The sequence below is a fragment of the Ursus americanus genome, chromosome 17, assembly GCF_024610735.1.
Source record: "Ursus americanus isolate L20-20 chromosome 17, mUrsAme1.1.p, whole genome shotgun sequence".
NCBI lineage: Eukaryota > Metazoa > Chordata > Mammalia > Carnivora > Ursidae > Ursus > Ursus americanus.
In genome coordinates this window covers 38,435,797-38,457,500 of record NC_142143.1, presented here as the reverse complement: position 1 = coordinate 38,457,500, position 21,704 = coordinate 38,435,797, and the positions used below count along the sequence as shown (strand labels likewise).

Sequence of the window (21,704 nt, the reverse complement as noted above, 5' to 3'; positions counted from 1 at the left end):
GCACAGCGGTTAAGCGCCTGCCTTCGGCTCAGGGCGTGATCCCAGCGTTCTGGGATCGAGCCCCACATCAGGCTCTTCCGCTATGAGCCTGCTTCTTCCTCTCCCACTCCCCCTGCTTGTGTTCCCTCTCTAGCTGGCTGTCTCTATCTCTGTCGAATAAATAAATAAAATCTTTAAAAAAAAAAAAATAAATAAATTATAATGAATCTGGTAGCCACAGTTCAACACTAGCTGCTGGTAAAGACAGCACTGGACAAATCATTCTGACTCCTGTTGTTTTGATATTTCTCTTTTATCATACTGTCTTAACATGCTAAACCATAGCCACAATCAAATACAGAGTTTGGAGACAATCCACATCATTTTATAAATACTTAGTAGATCTCTCCCTTTCTAACCCTATAAGAGCCATCTGAGTGATGTTCACGGAAGCTGAAAATAGCTAATAACTTATTCATACAACTCCATTTCTGAGGAAGATACATCAAGGGAAAGACTTGCTCTGGCTTTTCCAGTAGGCAAACCCATTCGTATCAGTTCAACATACAAAAACAATTTAATAAAACCCTTAAAGAGTCACTTCCCTTGGGCCCAAGGTCATATCTATGTGGAATTGATAAAAGTTTTTTGACAATATTATTGATTTTCAGTTATTTTTAACTTAGCCAAACCGAGTAATATTGACATACACTAAATATAATTCTTAATCATTAGGATGATTAAAAATAACACATCAACAACTTTTCTAACCAGGGCTTTGCATTCCTTCTTTATAATCATAACATTTTCAATTTTTTTTTTAAGATTTTATTTATTTATTTGACAGAGAGAGAGACAGCCAGCGAGAGAGGGAACACAAGCAGGGGGAGTGGGAGAGGAAGAAGCAGGCTCATAGCAGAGGAGCCTGATGTGGGGCTCGATCCCACAACGCCGGGGTCACGCCCTGAGCTGAAGGCAGACGCTTAATCGCTGTGCCACCCAGGCGCCCCAACATTTTCAATTGTTAATTTAACACGTACTTATTGAAAATAAACTGTGCTCTAGGCATTGTGAAAAGCTTTGAGAATATAAAGAGAAATAGCAGAATCCCCTCCCTGAGTAGCTCAAAAATCTCAGTGCTTAAAAAGAATTGCAGAAGCACTTTTAATCCAGACTGTCACAATATTTTTCGCAGCTGCTGTCACACATTTCATGGAAAGGCTGGTGGCAAAAGCCCCCGGAGAGGAATCAGAGGACCCGAGTTAGAATCCTGCCTCTGTCATCCGTTTGCTGAGTAACCTTGGGTAAGTCCGTGAAGATTGAAACTCTTAAGCCTGTTTCCTAATTTATAAAATAGGGACATAATAATACCTATCAGTTGGGGTCGTTTTAAGAGTGAAACGAATTGATACCATGTCAAGTGCCTGATACAGTGGCTTGCATAGAGTCCACATTATAAACAGTAATTTTCAAGGAATTAACATTTAAATAAGGCAACTCATTCTGTTTTTCAACAGTTGTAATGTCACAAAGTTCTGAAATCTGCCTCCCTGCAAATTCCAACCACTGGAACTCATTATGCTCACTAGAGCAGATAAGTGTAATTCTTTCTTCCACATGAACACCCTTAAGATATTGAAACAGTTTGTACCCATCTTCATTTTTTCCCAGTTGAGCATCTGCGGTGAACTTTTATTGTTACTTAACTATTTTTTCTTAAGTGTAATGAATATATTAGAACCTTCCAAACCATTTATGCTAGAGTGGGAATCAGTATAAGATAGAATATTTTGTTCCTAATTTAAATCTGTTTAGTAATTAAAATTAGAAAATAACCTCTTCCCCTAGTTTTTCTTGTAAAATAAACGCCCTTAAACTCTCACTGGGACAGTAGTCTCCTAGCCTGTTTCCAGTCTGTTCACTGAGTCATGTTCTAAATGCAAATCTATTTTTCTCTGCATCGCCATAAATAAAACTTCTCAGCTTACTTAGTAGAGTGGTTTGCAAACTTTTTGGTCTCCTGGCCACTTTACACCCTTAAAATTTATCAATGGCTTCTAAAAGCTTTTATTTATCTATATCAGAAAAAAAATCCCAGCTCTATAATTACTGCTTGAACTAGTTTCTTAACCATTCTGTGTCTCTAATCTCTCATCTGTAAAATGAAGTGCTATTACTTACCATAGAGAAATATTGTGAGGATTGAAGGAGAAAATGCATACATGGTTCAAAATATTAAGTATCATCATTATTACTAAATGTTTTTGAGGGATTACCCACTGATGAGAGGATTCCTGTTTTAATACGAGATAATTATTTAGGATTGAGTCTATAAAACTGAGTTTACACAGGTTTCTTGTCTTGTATTTTTCTATCTAGGGCCTAAATTCTAGACAATAATTACTTGGGTAATTTTTTATCCTTCATGAATTCTTTTTGGTAAGCAAACATTTGCAGGTAAGATGCTTCTGTCACTGTGTTTACACTGTGAAGCTCCATATTTTTTAAAATGATTTATTTACTTATTTGAGGGGGGAGGGGCAGAGGAAGAGAATCTTCAAGCAGACTCCCCACTGAACGTGGAGCCTGCTGAGGGGATCAGTGCCATGACCGATGAGATCATGAACTGAGCCAAAACCAAGAGTCAGACACTTAACCGACTGAGCCACCCAGGCGTCCCATGAAGCTCCATGTTTTAAGTGCGTATATGTGGTTTAGGCTCTCCCTGATGTAGTCCGTCTACCTGTCCTTTCCCTGACCAAGAAATCCATTAACTACATCCTGCTCTCAGATTATTCTTCAACTCTCATTCTTACCACTTCCATTTCAGTTTAGATCCTATCCCTTCTCACTTGGACTGTTCCAGATAGTTTCCCTTCTCCCTCACCTGTAATTTAACTGCCTTCTGATTCCAGAAAGAGCTTCATAAAATGCAAATATGACTAAAAACCATTGTTAGCTACCTGTCACACACACAAAGTAAACTCAAAAAAATTTTTTGCGTGTGTATGAGGAGTCTTATGCCCTTGCCTCTTTATTTCTTGCTAAACTGGCTTCTCAGTTCATTCCCTCTGCCCCACCTGACTTCTTTATGCACCTGCTAGGTTGAACAACTTGCAACTCCTGGAATGTGCTCTATCTATATTTTATGGCTCAAATTTTTTCTATTCCTGGGATGTCTTTTTGAAAATTAGCACCAGGCTTTCCAGACTCAGCTCTTTTCTGCTCTGATGCCATTCTGCTATGACTTTCTCTTCTCCTGAGTTTAAGTCCTGTATTTTATAATGACTTATGTCATAGCCCATAGCACTTTGTTATCTCTATATGTGTTTATATTTTTCTTCACACAGTAAGACGTATTTACAGAATCTACGAATCATAAACTCTTCCAGGGAAAACTGTTCTCCCTTCATCCCTCCTGTATAAAGATCTATGGGTTGGAGCACAATTCTGTTCTCCTGGTAAGGTCTTCCATCCAGGAATGTTTAGCTAATAGGACAGCTGTTAATCTGAAGAATGCAAAGGATCCAAAGTGACCTATGACTTATGACCAGTGGCATACCAGGTATCAACATTCGAGCTAGGCTGATCAGATTCTGTTGGGCAAACCCAGTTACAAAGAACTGAGTCATAACCTGAAGGTGAAAGAATTACTAGGAGTACTTTCACAAGTCCCTATCTCCATGTCTGCTCACCTGCCTACGTTGGTACCCACATACTCTGCTTCCCCCCACTTCACCACAACTGTACTCACTGACAATGCTTGTGTAAGGCCAGCCTTCCACTGGTGCACTCCATCCTACCCTGTCTCATGTATTCAAGGATATCAGTCTAATGATTCTCTCCTTTTTCTCTTACCTTATTGTTCTCCACTCTAATAAATCATTCTCATCGACATACAAATATCCTATAATTTCTTCTATTTAAAAACATATATATATAATCTCCATGTCTCCCTCTAGGTACTGTCCTATTTCTCTTCTTTTTATGCCAAAGTTTCTAGAATAAAATCATCTCTAATAGATGTAATAACAGAGTTCTCGAATTTCCTGAGCCCTCTCAAATTGCCCAGGTGTCCCTCTACCTTGTGACCCTCCTTGGGAGTTTCTGTGTCTGTTTTCTCCTTGTTGTCATGCATTAAGGCAATTCTTTTTCCTGTCTATACTCTTCTTGTCAGTATGTTCATCCAGTCAGGTGGTTTTATATAACACCCATACACTGATCATTCACACATTTTAATCTCCAGTTCACACTCTTTTCCTTAACTGCGGATTCCAAATGTCTCCTAGACGCATCCCCCTGTATGTCTCCCAACTTCTGCATTTTCCCCTCCCCGCAACACTTCTACTAATGCAGCAGCCAGAGCAATGCTTTTATAATGTTGGCCACAGGAGATTGCCCTTCCTCTGTGGCCCTCTCATACAAAATGAACGTCAGAGTCCCTGCTATGACGTCAAGGTTCCTACATGGTCTGGTCTTCCTCCTCCCTGTTATCTCCCTGACTTCATCTTCTACTGCTCTTCTTGCTGTCGGGATTCCCATCAAACATGCTCCTCACTCAGATTTTACACTGGTTCTTATCTCTGCCTGGAATTCTCTTCCCTTAAATATTTTCTTGGTTTAACCTTATTCCCCTCAGAACTTTGCTCAAGGTCACTCTATTAGTGAGGACATCTACCACCCTGTATTACCCCTCTCATCCACTGTGGTCCATGCCTTCTTCCCTGTTTTGCTTTCTACTATAGTACTTAATCAGATACACCCTTTTATTTATTTACTTAAACTCTGTTTATCTTTTTTTTTATTAATATAGTCTCCTAGAATATAAGACTCGGAGAGCAGGGATTAGTACCTAATTTTCTGCTGGCTATATCTCTGACCAATACAGTCTTAATTTCCCTCTCAGCTTGACTAAACTTTAAACAAATTTATTTCAGACTCTAGGCCCTTGACCTCTCTTTTCTGAGAGCATTTACTTTACAAAACTTGCAACTGTAAATTTTTTCTCTGCTTCTTTGTGATGTAAATTTTCTCCTAGCCTCTTGCCAGTTTTATAACCCACGCATGGATGTCTTTCTCAAAGACCTGGAAGTCATCCCTTTGAAACATAATCATCAAGAAAAATTGAACTCCTCTCCCCCAGTCTCTGTGGGAGGGTAGGAGCCTAACGTCAGTAAGCACCAATTAGCAAACATAGGTGACCCAATCACATTGACGGACTTACATCGCCCTTAACTTCCTCTAGTACTTTTCCACTAGGTCATTCCAGTACTCAAAAACTCTCCTGCCTTTTCTTTCGATGGGGCTGAGGTCAGTTCTATACTGAAGTCCTCTCCCCCATGGCAGAAACTTGAATAATACGTGTCTTGCTGTATTTAATGAGTCCGGTGCAATTTCTTTTTAACATCCCTGTAATTTCTCTTTGACATTCCACAGACTGTGCCTGTACATAGTATATATTTAAGAAACGTTTGTGGAGTAAACAAATGGATGCAAAGCCTCATAAAAGCAAAAGCTTTGAGAGGGTAGGAAAGAAGCATAGAAGATAAAGACTCTAGTAGGTGGAGAGAAAATGAAGGAGGATATGCTTCGGAAACAGAAAAAGGAAAGGAAGGAGGTGGGGAACAAAGCACAAACCACCCCTGGGCTGTGTCTGTCAGTTCTTGGTGCATAAAATACATTACAGGGATGCCTGGGTGTCTCAGTCAGTTAAGCGTCTGCCTCTTGGTTTCAGCTCAGACCATGATCTCCGTGTCGTGGGATGGAGTCCTGAGTCAGGCTTTGCACAGAGCAAGGAGTCTGCTTGAGATTCTGTCTCCCTCTCCCTCTGTCCCTCCGGCTTGTGCTCTCTCTCTCTCTCTCAAATAAATAAATAAATCTTAAAAATTTTTAAAAATAAAATATATTACATATGCATCATAAGAAATTATCAGAGTATATATATTATATATTATGCATATGTAATATGTAAAATACATTAAGAGAATATGCATATTATATATGATAAGGATATAAAAATAAATATCCTTACAACAAACCTGCTTTTTCTTAAGCTTAATTGAGTGAATTTCCTGAATCCCTGATATGAGCTATTAGATGAGGCCAATTAGAACTCTCCACTAATCTGTGATTTCTTATAAAAGACACCATCTTTGAATTTGGAGTCCCTGGCATGGTACCTACTACATATCAGGCATTCTCTGGCCAATTTTAAAATTAAAGTATAAGTAGATTGATGTCTTACTGTTCCATCATCCTCATGAGTAGGTATTCTAACAGTTTATGATGAAATTTTGGACAAAATATATTTTATGTGATGAAGATTGGAGAGAGTTACTTATATGATTTCCTTACCTTGGGATAGCATTAATAACTTTGAATACCAGTGGAAACCAATGAAATTCTTTTGGACTTAGTAATTGTTAATTGAGGCCCTCACCAATTTCTGGTTGTTAGAAATCAGAGGCAATCTAGAACCGCTAATAAGAGAAAAATACATTTAGATTTCAAGATACAATTTTATTTATTTTTTACAAGATTTTATTTATTTGTTTGACAGACAGAGAGACAGCCAGTGAGAGAGGCAACACAAGCAGGGGGAGTGGGAGAGGAAGAAGCAGGCTCCCATTGGAGCAGGGAGCCCAATGCGGAGCTCGATCCCAGGACCCTGGGATCACGCCCTGAGCCGAAGGCAGACGCTTAACGACTGAGCCACCCAGGTGCCCCTCAAGTTCCAATTTTATTATTATTTCTTTACATTTTGCCAACATAGCATGGCCGATTTGGCTGGAAAACCCAGTCAAAGCTCTCAAATGAAACAGTCAAGTAATGTTTGGTAAAGAGATGCGTTTTCCCTTTGTTTGACCCCTCTACCCACTGGCTCTTCCCAATTCTAATCTTCAAACCAGACACTTTCTTAGAGCTGGTTGAACTGTCTTACTTTACGACTGTCTTCATAGGGCACAGATCTTGTTCCCGTCTCATATATATTTTTGATTTAGGAGGCAGAAAGTTGTCACACATAGCTTCACAGTGCAGTGTTTTGCCGGTTAACTTTCACGAACTCTGTGTCAATTCGCAACAAAACAGGATTTGTCCCACCCCCTCAGAAAATGAAAGTCTCTTTTGACCTTTAAAGCAAAGCAAAAAGTATCTAAAGGATTCTTAAGTCCCCCATGCTAATTATCTTAGCAATTTGGTTGAACAGGAAGATAGATTTTATGCTTCTGTGTATCGATCTATTTCAACTGAACAACCTTTTGTGTGAAATAATTCTTTTTTTAAGCAGTCAAGTGAGATATGAGGCAAACATCTGTCTTTGACTTTAATTCAGGGCTTTTCTAGGACCAGGCTAAAAGGATGTGTATCGAATGATTCATGATAAGACCAAAGACATGGAATTTGCTTCTTTTTCTAAGGTCCAAATGTCAAAGCCAAATCGAGATTCTTAAGGCAGTCTTCAGCCATAGGGCTCTAAAAAACAGCACTCTATCCAATTCTCAACAGGTTAGACCTGCCCTCGCTAAATGCTAACTACAAGCCAAGCGCAGACTACATGAAGAGGAGCCTGAGGGGATGTGTTGTTCTGTAAAGGGGTCAAATGCATGGTTCAGATCAGTCTCGCAGCATCCTGGTTTCTTAGAAGAGGGAATTATCTGTATTGAGTGCTAGAGACGGTCCAGTGGGACTACAGTGTGCTTTATTCCGCCTCTATTATGTAAAAGGATTTAGGGAAGGTTGGAAACAAAATACATGTAAACCACCCACACGGGTGCGCACGCACACATTCATTTAATCACCTAACGATCTGCTTTCATTTGACAAAGACAAACTCTTCAATGCTGAAGATTGAATGAACTCTCAAGAGACCAGCTTTGGAACACCATTTATTAACGTTACAGTGAGATGCTCAAACGTTTCGTGCTTTTCTTACTCCATGGGAAATGTGATCAGATGGTAGCAATAAAACACGGGATTTTCCTGATCCTCACTCCGAGCTCAAATCGTTCTTCCTTGTTTTACCTTCGCTTTTAATTTTATTTAGCATTTATTATTGTATATTCGCAGTTAGGTAGGGCCTCGAACCTGCTGAGACGTGCTGCATCGGCCCTCTCCTCTCCTTTTTTTTTTTTTTTTTTTTTAATTTAAATTTTAGTTCATTGACACAAAATGCAATCAATATTGGGTTTTTGGTAGAATTCAGTGATTCATCGCCTCCATACAACCCCCAGTGCTCACCACAACAAGTGCCCTTCTGATATTTCACATGGACTAGTTAGATGTCTTTTCCACTTTTCAATCTGGGGGAGAATTATGAGAAGGCTAATTCATCGTGGTTTAAGATTTGAATAAACAAGCCTCCCAGAAAAGCTTGCTTTTTAAAGAAGTTTAAGATGTCTTATTTATTGCCGTTACTGTTTGGGGGAATTGGATTGAACTGCAACAACAACTATTTAAAAATTATTGTTATAACCTGTACTACCAAGGAAAATGTGGTGATTGGACTTGGAATAGTATTTGTGGGGGTGCCTGGGTGGCTCAGTTGGTTAATTGTCTACCTTCAGTTCAGGTCATTATCCCAGGGTTCTGAGATCAAGCCCCACATTGGGCTCTCTGCTCACTGGGAAGTCTACTTGTCCCTCTCTCTCTCCCCTGCTTGTGTTCTCTCTTTCTTGTGCACTCTCTCATGCTTTCTCTCTCTCTCTCTCAAATAAATAAATCTTTAAAAAATAGTATTTGTGGTTCTGACTAGCATTTTGGAAACTACTAGGAAGATTTGAACAAAGAGCGGGGCTTTAGAGACCAATATGCAAAAAGTTTTAGGATTACATAGCACCACTATCGATCAAATATCATCAATAATTCAAATGTTTCTCTATTAAACATGTACATAAAAATACATAAACTCTGATAGAGTGTAACATTGGTGCAGAAAGTGAAGTCTGCTAAATTCCTTACTGAAGTTCTTTTCCTTGATGGTGGACTGGTAGATGGTAGAGAGAACATGGTATTTTTCTAGTAGTTCATTCATTGAACAAAGGTCTAATAGAGATCCTGCTACACACTAAGCATTAAAAATGAATAAGACGGGCCCCCTGGGTGGCTCTGTTGGTTAAGCATCTGCCTTTGGCTCAGCTCGTGATTCCAGGGTCCTGGGATCAAGCCCCACATCGGGCTCCCTGCTCAGCAAGGAGTCTGCTTCCCCCTCTCCCTCTGCTCCTCCCCCCTGCTCATGCTCCCTCTCTTTCTCTTTCTTTCTCAAATATATAAAATCTTAAAAAAAAAATGCTTAAAGAAGCTTAGGCTTGCTCAGGAAGGTGGAATATGTTGTGGGAAATACATAACTATGTTGTTAGTACTGAAATAAGTAAACAGCCTGGTCACAGAAATGAAAGCTCTCTCAAAAATGTTCAAGGGCTTCCCATTGCATTTAGAATGGTTGAAAGTACCCAGCATGGCCTACCTCTACCAAACCACTTCCCACACTTTTCTTCCTGGCCTTTGCTCCAACTGACTGGGTCTTTCAGGTTCTTGGACATTTCAAGACTTTTCTTAACCTAAAGGCTCCTGCCGAGGCTCCTCCCTCTACCTGGGCTGCTCCTGTCCTGCTCTGTCCCTTCAGGCCTAGAGCAAGTGTCATAGTTATATTGTGGTTTTCCCTGACCGTCTTATCTAAGCAGGCTCCCCCATCAGTTTCTATTCTTTTTCTTTGTATATAAGCTTAATTAACACAACTCATAATATGCTAATTATTTATTCACCTACTTATTTATTTATATTCATACTCTCTCCATCTAAGTTGTAAACTTGAAGAAAGCCACTTTCTGAAAAATTTTAGTTGTCGTAGGAGCTCAATAAATATCGTAAGAATAAATGTGAAAGAAACGAACTGATCAGGAAAAATTTCAGACATGATAATACTTTTAATTTCTTTCTTCTTTAACAATTCCAAGATTTCTGAGTTTTTGAATATTTCTTTGCTTTTTTCTTTTCCTCCGTGAGAAAATTCTTCCAACCAAGTGAAATGGAGTTAAAACCTAGGCTAGCACCAAAATACTAGTAAAGCTCTCAGAAAGATCTGTCTGTTTGTCTACCTATATCTCCACTGGGGGCATATTTGTAAGGATATTAAACCATAATCATCTCTTTCTAATTATTGTTGAACACCAAGTGTTTGTGAAAGGATTCTCTGCCACAAGGCAGGTCAGAAAGTGACCCAATGGAGAGAAAGATGGGTTAGTGGTTATCACTCCAGTCACGTTGAAATAAATGAGAAGAGACCACTTCTATCTGATTATTATTTACCTTTGATCCTTTACCTTTTGGAAATTCCAACCATCACAACCATAATCTATCTCAGTGTAAGAAATGTGATCCACCAGATTTATATTTCTCTCTCTTCAAGTGGAACAAGAGAAGGAAGGAGTGGTGAGAAGTTATAGTCCTTCTAGTGAATGTCTAGCAACCCTTTTGCACTTGAAGAAATGCAGATGAAAGCTAATCTATTTGTGCATTCTATTTTCGTATCCGAGTGTCTTCCCATCACAATACAATCATGTCTGGTATTACTGCTGAAAATCTGGGTTTGATATAAATACATACAAAAATATCTGACATCAAAATATTTAAAATAATTTATGTGAAATTTTTAGGAAGAAGGTAATTAGTGCAAAGATTTTTCAGGCTACATTTGAACAGGAAAAGTACAAGGCTGCATTTATTATTCCCAATAAGTCCTTAGTGACTAATGTGTGAGGATTTGGCAGGTAAGGAAGGTCATCTCTCAGACTAGTAGATCCACTGACTAGACAGAAATAAATGCCAAGTCACATCGTTTCCTGTTTTGGACCTCTGACCTCAAAGGGCAGGTATTTTCCATGTACAGATACTCCATCCCCGATGATAATTGGAAACTTCAGTTAACTTGTCATTGTGTAACAAAACATCTAGAACATTGATATGAAAAAACCCCTAGATATCTAGGCATTATTTAGTCTAAATCTCTATTTAAACTGTACAGAAATAGTGTTTTAGAATATTTTTCTGATGAAATATTTATAAATTCACAATATCTTTCTACCTTTTGAAAGTTGTCTGAAATGTCAGAAAACATTACAAATTATGATGTTTGTATATCCTAATTATATAGGGTATGCTTTTGGCATTTTTCTCTGCAAGTTTAGTCTGTTACTTCACTGTCCTTTATATTGCATTATATAAACCTAATAAATTATGATTTCCTTATGCTCCTACTTTTCTCTCTTTTATGGTAAGTAGCTTCATAGTTCTTTATAAAAATCCAATCATCTACTTGTCCATATAAACCATTTTCTCAGAAGAGGCTATTTGCTTTGAGAGCTCACATCATTCTTGAAAAATTCTGCTCGTCTCTCCCTTGTGGTTAAAAATAAACTGTTGTACTTCTTGGAAAACAAAACTACTGAAATTCTAGCTTGTAAATCAGATAGTAGAGCACAGTGACTCTTCAGGGATAATTTTAGCATACCTGATTAGATAGGGGATGTAGCGTTTGGATTATTGAAATAAATCCCCAAATAACAAAGCAGTTGATTTTCAGTAAAATTTTGGAGAAAATTGCATAAGTTGTCCTATAAAGAACAAAACTAATTTCTGTATGTAAGTACTCTGTTTTTACATTAGCAGAGCAGAATAGGGTTGGTTAGTGAACTAAAAACCAAAAATGAGTCATGGTGCTAGTTTTAAAATCAGCAGTTATTGGAATATAAAATCAGTTGTATAAATTCTAGAAGCCACAGAATATTTGTTGCTGGAAATAAAAAGGACTCCTTGGCCACTGGACTGTCTTTTCTGGAAGCAAAATGTGGATATGTTTATGAATCTCTCTTGTTATGCGTGTTTGAAAACGGGATGCTATTTTATAAACAAACTTACAATGTCTCAAAAGAGATTTAAAAAATAAAAAGAAATGGATTCTGTTAAAGAAGCATAAGTTGGATTATACTGAGATTTCAGGCCTGAAACCGGGAGAAAAAAATGCGCAATGCAGATTATCTGTTGAAAATGAGAAAACCTGGTATCAGATTTTACTAAAAGTGGTTGGTTGCTATGGTAACCAGAAGTAAATGTAGATACTAATGGGGAAGAAAATACCATGTAGTGGTATCAGATGGGATCAGAGTGGCAGGAGAGAGTTTTACTTTCCTTCTAATTTAGAAGGAAAAAAGAAGTGAAGAATGAAGTTGGCTAGGACGAATCATAATCCAACTGAAACAAATGCAAAATATTCAGTGTGTTCCTTCCGGCTTATGGGTAAGAATATCATAACCCCAAACTGCTAGCGGTGGGCTCTCACAGCCACCCTCTAGAGGGGGGGAAGGACAAGGGCTGGATGGTTGGAGCCCAAGTTTGCCATGACTCTAGATTTAATAAGATGATCAAATATATGAGTTTATCTAATGGAAACAGTAATCAAATACGTATATGTGTGTCTTCTAAATTTTTTTTGAAAGGATTTATATTTCTTAATTCTAGGATACCTGTGGATGAAGCATACATCAAAGTAATAACTTTTTAAAAATAAAGGTACATTTTACTTTTAGTGCATCACATATGTATCTTATTTTTTAAGTTGTTACATGATAATGCTTTTTAATGTTTTAACTTTTTTTGTATCTTTTTTAATTTAAATTCTAGTTAGTTAACATATAGTGTAATATTAGTTTCAGAAGTAGAACTTAGTGATTCATCACTTGTGTGTAACACTAGTACTCATCAAAATAAGTGCCCTCCTGGGGGCACCTGAGTGGCTCAGTCAGTTAAGCAGCTAAAGGCTCAGGTCATGATCACGGGATCCTGGAATCCAGCCCTGTATCAGGCTCCCTGTTCAGCGGGGAGCCTGCTTCTCCCTATCCCTCTGCCTGCTGCTCCCCCTGCTTGTGCTCTCTCTCTCTCTGTCAAATAAATAAGCTCTTTAAAAATAAATAAATAAATAAATAAATAAATAAATAAATAAATAAATAAATAAATAAATAAATAAAAGAAGGTGCCCTCCTTAATCGCCATCACCCATTTAGCCCATCCCCCACCCCTCCCTCCAGCAACCCTTAGTTTGTTGTCTGTCATTAAGAGTCTCTTATGGTTTGCCTCTCTCTGTCTCTCTTTTCTTTCCTTCCCCTATATTCATCTCTTTTGTCTCTTATTATTTAAGAAACTACAAAATGTGAAAATCTAGGATTTATTTGATGTTTGACAGAAGTTCTTTACACACACATAATACAAACCAATGCAAAATAGAACTTGTAATCTAGATTAACGTTAATAAGCTTCGCATACTATGTTTAATTTTTATTTGCTTTTCAAGTGTGATGAAATATAATCAAAACAGAAATCCCACCATTCTTCTCCCTCTCAGAATCCTTACCCACTCTGCTTTTTCTTCCTGTTCCTCACTCCAGCTCTGCTCTGAGGCACAGGAGCAAGCGAAAGGCACTGGTGCTTCCCTCAAGAATCGCAGGCCTCCTCCCGTGTTCTGAAGTTAGAGTAGGTGGCTCTTTCTGGGGTAGTTTGCACTTTCCAAAACGCCTTTCCCCCAGAGAAATTTGTCCTTCTTTAGCCAAAAGCCCTGTGATCAAATAAAAAAGGAGAGTGATCCTTTTGGTTTTAGCATGGGCAGAGAACAAAAGAGAAGCTGTGACTATGTAAGGTTTTTGCTTTTGGCCCATTTTGTCTTGTGCCACTGGGCCACCACCTAACCATGTGTAGGTTTGTGGAATCCTTGCCTCGTCCGAAGATGCTCAGCCATACAAATGAACATCTAGGCGATCGATTCCAGCTCACAGTTTGGTTTCCAAAGCGTGAACACAGTCTTGGGGGGTTGCCATCCGAGAGGGAGTGTAGAGGGGTGCTTTTCTGCAGCAGCAGTAGAAACAATAAAATGATAATCCTAACTATTGTTCATTTGGCATTTATCATATACCTTCCTTTGTATGTTATCTGAATGATCTCTTTATCTCATTTAATTCTTAAAAAGAAACTCGTGAGATCCGTGGTTTGAATCCCCAAATTTCAGATGAGGCTTAGGAAAAGAAGTACCTCATCCAAGGACGAGCCTCTAGGAAGCAGAAGAAACGGACTCCCTCTCAGGCCTCACTCATCCCAGTGGCAGGACTCTTAATGCTTTGCTGTCTTGATGCTTCCAAGTGACACAACCCAAACTTCTAAGAAACTTGGCCTTCAAAACTGTCAGTGACTAAACTTCTGGGAGAACTTCATAGTCCTAGAATTGATACATTAGTGGGTGTCAGCCTGAGAGACAAGACCTGTTTGGAATGGAATAAGATCAGAAGTCCACTCACACAGATGTATTTGTGTTCAAAATTAATGACAGAGGAAGATTATATAGTTATCAAGATAAATGCCCCCCAAAATAATTAGCCAAATTCAACACTCATTCTAACTTCCCCCATGTCCCCACATAAACACAAAACAAAAACTAAAACAAACATAAAAATTTGTTGAGCCGTAAATAAAATAAAGCAATATGTGTGTAAGTCTGTTTCTGAACACTCTTTTCTCCTCTGACCTCTATTCCTTTCTCTGTCGCAATAATACATGGTCTTGATTATTGTGTCTTTTGTTGTCTTGAAATCAGTTAGCGTAAGTCCTCCAATTTTGTTCTGCCTTTTAAAATTGTTTTGACACTTCTAAGTCCTTTACATTTTCAGATAGCATTTAGAATGAGCTTGTCAATTTTTACAAAAAGACTTCTAGAACTTGTTGAGATTGCATTATTTATTGATATATATGTGAATATATATATGAATTTATTCATTTAATATATAAAATAAATTTGGAGAAAGCCCATATCTTAAATATACTGCCTTCTAATCCATAATCATGGTGTGTGCCTTCACTTATTTAATTTCTCTGACCAGTCTTTTGTAGATTTCAAAGTACAACTTTTGCACATTTTGTTAATTCAGGCTAGGCATTTCATATTTATTAGAATTTGTTGCTTGTTGTTTATTAAAAATTATAAATGGCATTTTTAGTATATTTGTTAGTTCATGGAATACAGTTGATTTTTGTATATTGATGTATTCTGTGTTCTCACAAATTTATTTATTGTTTCTAGTAACTTTTTTACAGACATCCTAGGGTTTTCTTCAAATTTGATAATATTTTTTGCAAATTAAGGCAGTTTTACTTCTTCTGTATCAATTTATATGCCTTCCGTTTCTTTCTTTCTTTTTTGTTTTTGGCTTTATTTCACTAGCTAGGACCCCCAGAACAATGTTGAATAGAAATGGTGAGAAGAAAACTCCTTATCTTATTCTTGATCTTGGGGGAATAGCATTCAGTATTTCACATTTAAATATGAGGTTAGCTCTAGGTTTTCATGGATATCCTCTCAGATTGAAGACATTTCCTGTATTCCTGGTTTACTGAGAAGTTTAACATAAACAGTTAATTGAATTTTATCAAATAATTTCTTAGTACACGATCTTTTTTAGAAGGGTGTAAGACTTTTTTTTTTAAAGAATACTTATATGGTAAATTATATAAAAATATATACAAAAAATGAACTATTTTGATTGATTTTTTAATATTAAACAAACTTGAATTCCTGTAATAAACCTATTTGGATATAGTATGTCATCCTTTTTATATTTTTCTGAATTCAACTTGCCAATAATTTGGTAAGACATTTGCATCTATGTTTAGGACAGATATACTGGTCTCTTGCTTTCTTTTCTTGTAAGATCTATCAGATTCTGGTATCAGGTTAATGCTGACCTCATAAAATGAGTTGGAAAATAACCTCTCCTTTTCTTTTTTCTAAAAGAGTTTGTGTAGAACTGGTTTTTATTTCTTCCTAATATTTTGTACAAGTCACCATTGAAGGCAGCTAGGTCTGAGCTTTTTCATTGTGGGAAGGTTTTTCATTATTAATCTAATTATTTAAGAGATACAGCGTCATAGAGGTTATCTATATATTCTTGAATGAACATTGATAGTTTGTGTCTTTCAAAGACTTTATTCTTTTCACCTAAGTTGTCAATCTGATTCCCAAAAAGTTGATGACAATATTTTTCTATTATCTTTTTTTTAATGTCTATAGGATATTTAGGGATCATCCTGCTTTCATTTTTGGTATTGTAATTAGAGGTATGTTAATTTTATTGCTAAAAACATTTACTGCGCTTTCAAAGAAACAACTTTTGGTTTTATTTATTTTTGTCGTTTTGTGTTTTCTATTGGTTCTTCTTGCTATAAGCTTAATTTGTTCTGTTTTTAGATTGTAAATGTAGAAAGTTAGATGTGAATCTTAGACCTTTCATATTTTCTCATACAAGTGTTTACTGATAAGGTTTTCACTAAGTGCTATTTTAGCTGAATTGAATGAATTTTGATATTTGTGTTCTCAATCGCCCAGTTCAAAATAACTCCTGACGTTATCTTTGACCCATATTGTATTTATGTCTTTTGTTTAGTTTCCAGATACTTGGGAATTTTACAGATTTCCTTCCGTTTTTGATTCCCAGTTCAATTCCATGTGATGAGAGAATGGCTTCTGAGGTCATAATTACCTGAGAACTCTCCCTCCTGTCCTTTGTGTTACACGTCTCTGCACTGTGACTGGTAGAAAAGCAAACTATTCCCAGCCCTGTATGAGTACTAGAAAATGTTCAGCTTATTGCTTTTTTAGTTGCCCTTTTCCTGATCAAAGGTAGTTTCTTTCAGGTATGTACCAGTCATTACTCACCACAAGACTTAATTAAAAGGAATCTCTGCAGAATTCCGGAGCTTTCATGGGGTAGAGCACCTGTCCTTCCCCTAGTGTCTGGCTTCTTAAATTTCTAATGTCCTGTGTTCCTTTAACTCATATTTCTAACTTCAATTCAGTAAGACTACGGGTTCTTATAGGAGTACCCATATGTATTACTTTCCTCTTTCTTCTGTAACATTACCGTAAACCTAATGGCTTGAAACAACCAAAATATATTTTCTTACAGTTTTGGAAGCCAGAAGTTCAACATGGATCTCATCAGGCTAAATTCAAGGGATTGGCAGGGCTTAATTCCTTTCTGGAGGCTGTAGGGTTACAAACCAAAAAACATTTCATAAAATATTTTGCCACTTAAGGATAAATACAGTCAGCTACGTTTCAGACAAGTTATCTCATTAAAGGAACATAAATTAGGCTTCCAAATTTCTTCTTTGTAGTAATAAAGATTAAAGACCTAAGTGTCCAGAGGTATGTGTATGTGTGGGCTGTGTGTGTCTATGTTTGGTTAGGGGTGGGGAGTGCAATCTTAAGACTCTTTTCCCATCGAAATAATCACTCATTTGTGAAGGTCGAATGAAAGCCAAAAAATATGCCATAAATATACTATTGGTAAAGGGTTCTTTTAGACTTATTTCAGGAGCCTGAATGAAGATCCAAAAATACGAATTAATGAATAGGAATATTGACATAAAATAAGGCTTGAGGGTCTTTCCTAACTTAGTTTTACCATCTAAATAAGAATAGCACTGGTTAGCAAAGAGTCAAAGGATTCTGGATGATTTTTGTTTACTTCAACTTTTTGGGGTGTATTTTCCAAAGTTTAGATATTAAACATGTATTACTCTTATAATATTCCTAGGGCCTGAATGTTCGTGTTCCCACAAAATTCATATGTTGACACCCTCACCTCCAATGTGGTGGCGTTAGGAGGTTGGACCTTTGGAAGGTAATTAGGTTTAGATGAGGTCATGAGGATGGAGCCCTACAATGAGATTAGTGTCCTTATAAGAAGAGGAAGAAACAGCAGAACAGTGAGAAGGCAGCCATTTGTAACTCAGACAGAGGGCCCTCGCCAGGAATCAAATCTGCTGACGCTTTGATCTTCCTGCCAGAACTGTGAGAAACAAATGTCTGGGGTTGAAATCACCCATTCCATGGTATCTTGTTATAGTAGCCCAAGTTGAGGAAGACAAATATGAAAACAGACATTTAAACATAAATATGTGTAATTTTGGTATGAATAATCACAATTATGATTAAAATATGCACATACAATAATTAAAAGGAAATTCACCAAAATATCATCTTAGGATAATGTATCTTTCTTTTTTTTTTTCCATTTCCCAAGTTTTCCCTCTTATCCAGCTTTACTTTTTTTTTTTTTTTTTTTTTGAAGATCCAAATGAAATCATTTTATTTCTACATTTCTTAATGGCCTTGTTTAACTTTTTTTTTTTTTTTTTTAATAATGATTTTTTATTATATTATGTTAGTCACCATACAGTACATCCCCGGTTTTCGATGTAAGGCTCGATGATTCATTAGTTGTGTATAACACCCAGTGCACCATGCAATATGTGCCCTCCTTACTACCCATCACCGGTCTATCCCATTCCCCCACCCCCCTCCCCTCTGTAGCCCTCAGTTGGTTTCTCATAGTCCATAGTCTCTCATGTTTCATTCCCCCTTCTGATTACCCCCCCTTTCTTTATCCCTTTCTTCCCCTACTGATCATTCTAGTTCTTATGTTCCATAGATGAGAGAAATCATATGATAGTTGTCTTTCTCTGCTTGACTTATTTCACTAAGCATTATCTCCTCCAGTGCCGTCCATGTTGTAGCAAATGTTGAGAACTCGTTCTTTCTGATTGCTGAGTAATATTCCATTGTATATATGGACCACAACTTCTTAATCCAGTCATCTGTTGCAGGGCATCTCGGCTCCTTCCACGATTTAGCTATTGTGGACATTGCTGCTATGAACATTGGGGTGCATATGGCCCTTCTCTTCACTACGTCTGTATCTTTGGGGTAAACACCCAGTAGTGCAATGGCTGGATCATAGGGTAGCTCAATTTTTAACTTTTTAAGGGACCTCCACACTGTTTTCCAGAGTGGCTGTACCAACTTGCATTCCCACCAACAATGTAGGAGGGATCCCCTTTCTCCACATCCTCTCCAACAATTGTTGTTTCTTGCCTTGTCTATTTTTGCCATTCTAACTGGCGTAAGGTGGTATCTCAGTGTGGTTTTGATTTGAATTTCCTTGATGGCTAATGATTTTGAACATTTTTTCATGTGTCTGTTAGCCATTTGTATGTCTTCATTGGAAAAGTGTCTGTTCATATCTTCTGCCCATTTTTTGATTTGTTTATTTGTTTCTCGTGTATTGAGTTTGAGAAGTTCTTTGTAGATCTTGGATACCAGTCCTTTATCTGTAGTGTCATTTGCAAATATATTCTCCCATTCCGTGGGCTGCCTCTTAGTTTTTCTGACTGTTTCCTTGGATGTGCAGAAACTTTTAATCTTGATGAAGTCCCATAAATTCATTTTATCTTTTGTTTCTCTTGCCTTTGGGGATGTGTCATGAAAAAGGTTGCTTTGGCCGATGTCGTAGAGGTTGCTGCCTATGTTCTCCTCTAGAATTTTGATGGATTCCTGTCTCACATCGAGGTCTTTCATCCATTTGGAGTTTATTTTCGTGTATGGTGTGAGAGAGTGGTCAAGTTTCATTCTTTTGCATGTAGCTGTCCAATTTTCCCAGCACCATTTATTGAAGAGACTGTCTTTTTCCCACCGGATGTTTTTTCCTGCTTTATCAAATATTAGTTGCCCAAAGAGCTGAGGGTCCATTTCTGGGCTCTCTATTCTGTTCCATTGGTCTATGTGTCTGTTTTTGTGCCAGTACCATGCTGTCTTTGCGATCACAGCTTTGTAGTACAGCTCGAAATCCGGCATTGTGATGCCCCCAGCTTTGTTTTTCCTTTTCAACAGTTCCTTGGAGATTCGGGGTCTTTTCTGGTTCCATACAAATTTAAGGACTATTTGTTTCAGTTCTTTGAAAAACGTTCTCGGTATTTTGATCGGGATAGCATTGAAAGTGTAGATTGCTCTGGGTAGCATGGACATTTTAACTATGTTAATTCTTCCGATCCATGAGCATGGAATATCTTTCCATCTTTTTATGTCTTCCTCAATGTCTTTTAAGAGTGATTTATAGTTTCTAGAGTAAAGGTCCTTTACGTCTCTGGTTAAGTTAATTCCAAGGTAACGTATGGTTTTTGGTGCTATTGTAAATGGGATGGATTCCCTGATTTCTCTTTCTTCGTTCTCGTTATTCGTGTACAGAAATGCAACTGATTTCTGAGCATTGATTTTGTATCCCGCCACGTTACTGAATTGCTCTATAACTTCTAATAGTTTGGGAGTGGCTTCTTTTGGGTTTTCCATATAGAGTATCATGTCATCTGCGAAGAGAGACATTTTGACTTCTTCTTTGCCGATTTGAATACCTTTGATCCCTTTTTGTTGTCTGATTGCTGTTGCAAGGACTTCTAGTACTATGTTGAATAATAGTGGCGAGAGTGGGCATCCTTGTCGTGTTCCTGATCTTAAGGGAAAGGCTTCCAGCTTTTCCCCATTGAGAATAATATTTGCAGTAGGCTTTTCATAGATGGCTTTTATGAGATTGAGAAATGTACCTTCTATTCCTATACTCTGAAGGGTTTTAATCAGGAAAGGATGCTGTATTTTGTCAAATGCTTTTTCGGCATCGATTGAGAGGATCATATGGTTCTTGAGTCTTTTCTTGTTGATATGATGTATCACGCTGATTGATTTGCGAATATTGAACCACGCTTGCATCCCAGGTATGAATCCCACTTGATCGTGGTGGATAATCCTTTTAATGAACTGTTGGATTCTATTAGCAAGTATCTTGTTGAGGATTTTGGCGTCCATATTCATTAGGGAAATCGGTCTGTAATTCTCCTTTTTGAGGGGGTCTTTGCCTGGTTTGGGGATCAAGGTAATATTGGCCTCATAGAATGAGTTTGGTAGCTTTCCTTCTGTTTCTATTTTTTGAAATAGCTTTAGGAGAATAGGTATTATTTCTTCTTTGAATGTTTGGTAGAATTCCCCAGGAAAACCGTCCGGGCCTGGAGTTTTGTTATTTGGAAGGTTGTTTATCACTGACTCAATCTCTTCATAATTAATTGGCCTGTTTAAGAAATCAATTTCTTCCTTTTTCAATCTTGGTAGTTTATAGGTTTCCAGGAAGGATTCCATCTCTTCCAGATTGCTTAGTTTATTGGCATATAGCTGTTGATAAAAATTTCTAATAATCCTTCCAATTTCAATGGTGTTCGTCGTGACCTCTCCTTTTTCATTCATAATTTTAGTAATCTGGGTCCTTTCTCTTTTCTTTTGGATAAGTCTTGCCAGTGGTCTGTCAATTTTATTGATTCTCTCCAAGAACCAGCTTCTAGTCCTGTTGATCTGCTCTACTGTACTTCTGGTTTCTGCTTGATTGATTTCAGCTTTAATTTTGGTCAACTGCTTCCTTGTGCGTGGATTAGGCCTGTCCCTCTGTTGCTGTTCCAGCTTCTTGAGGTGAGAATATAAAAACTGCATTTTATATTATTCTATTCTATTTTATATTTTTCTTTCTTTCTATACTTTTCTATTCTTTCTATATATTTCTATTCTTTTGGATGGCTATGTATTTCCCCCTTAGGACTGCCTTTGCAGTATCCCATAGGTTTTGGACTGTTGTATTTTCATTCTCATTGGTCTCCATAAATTGTTTAATTTGATTTTTGATTTCCTGGTTTATCGAGTCATTCCTGAGCAGGATGGTTCTTAGTCTCCAAGTGTTTGAGTTTCTTCCAAATTTTTCCTTGTGGTTGAGTTCCAATTTCAGAGCGTTGTGGTCTGAGAATATGCAGGGGATAAT

The 21,704-nt window shown here is 37.5% G+C and overlaps 1 protein-coding gene across 1 annotated transcript in view; it reads left to right on the top strand.

Moving 5' to 3' along the window:
- The first annotated feature begins 1,202 nt into the window (after nucleotides 1-1,202).
- SYT1 (synaptotagmin 1) overlaps nucleotides 1,203-21,704 on the top strand; it is an 820,357-nt gene continuing 799,855 nt past the window's right edge. The window contains exon 1 of the mRNA XM_045779553.2: nucleotides 1,203-1,283. The gene's annotated coding sequence lies outside the window, so the exon portion shown is untranslated. The remainder of the gene's footprint in view (nucleotides 1,284-21,704) is intronic.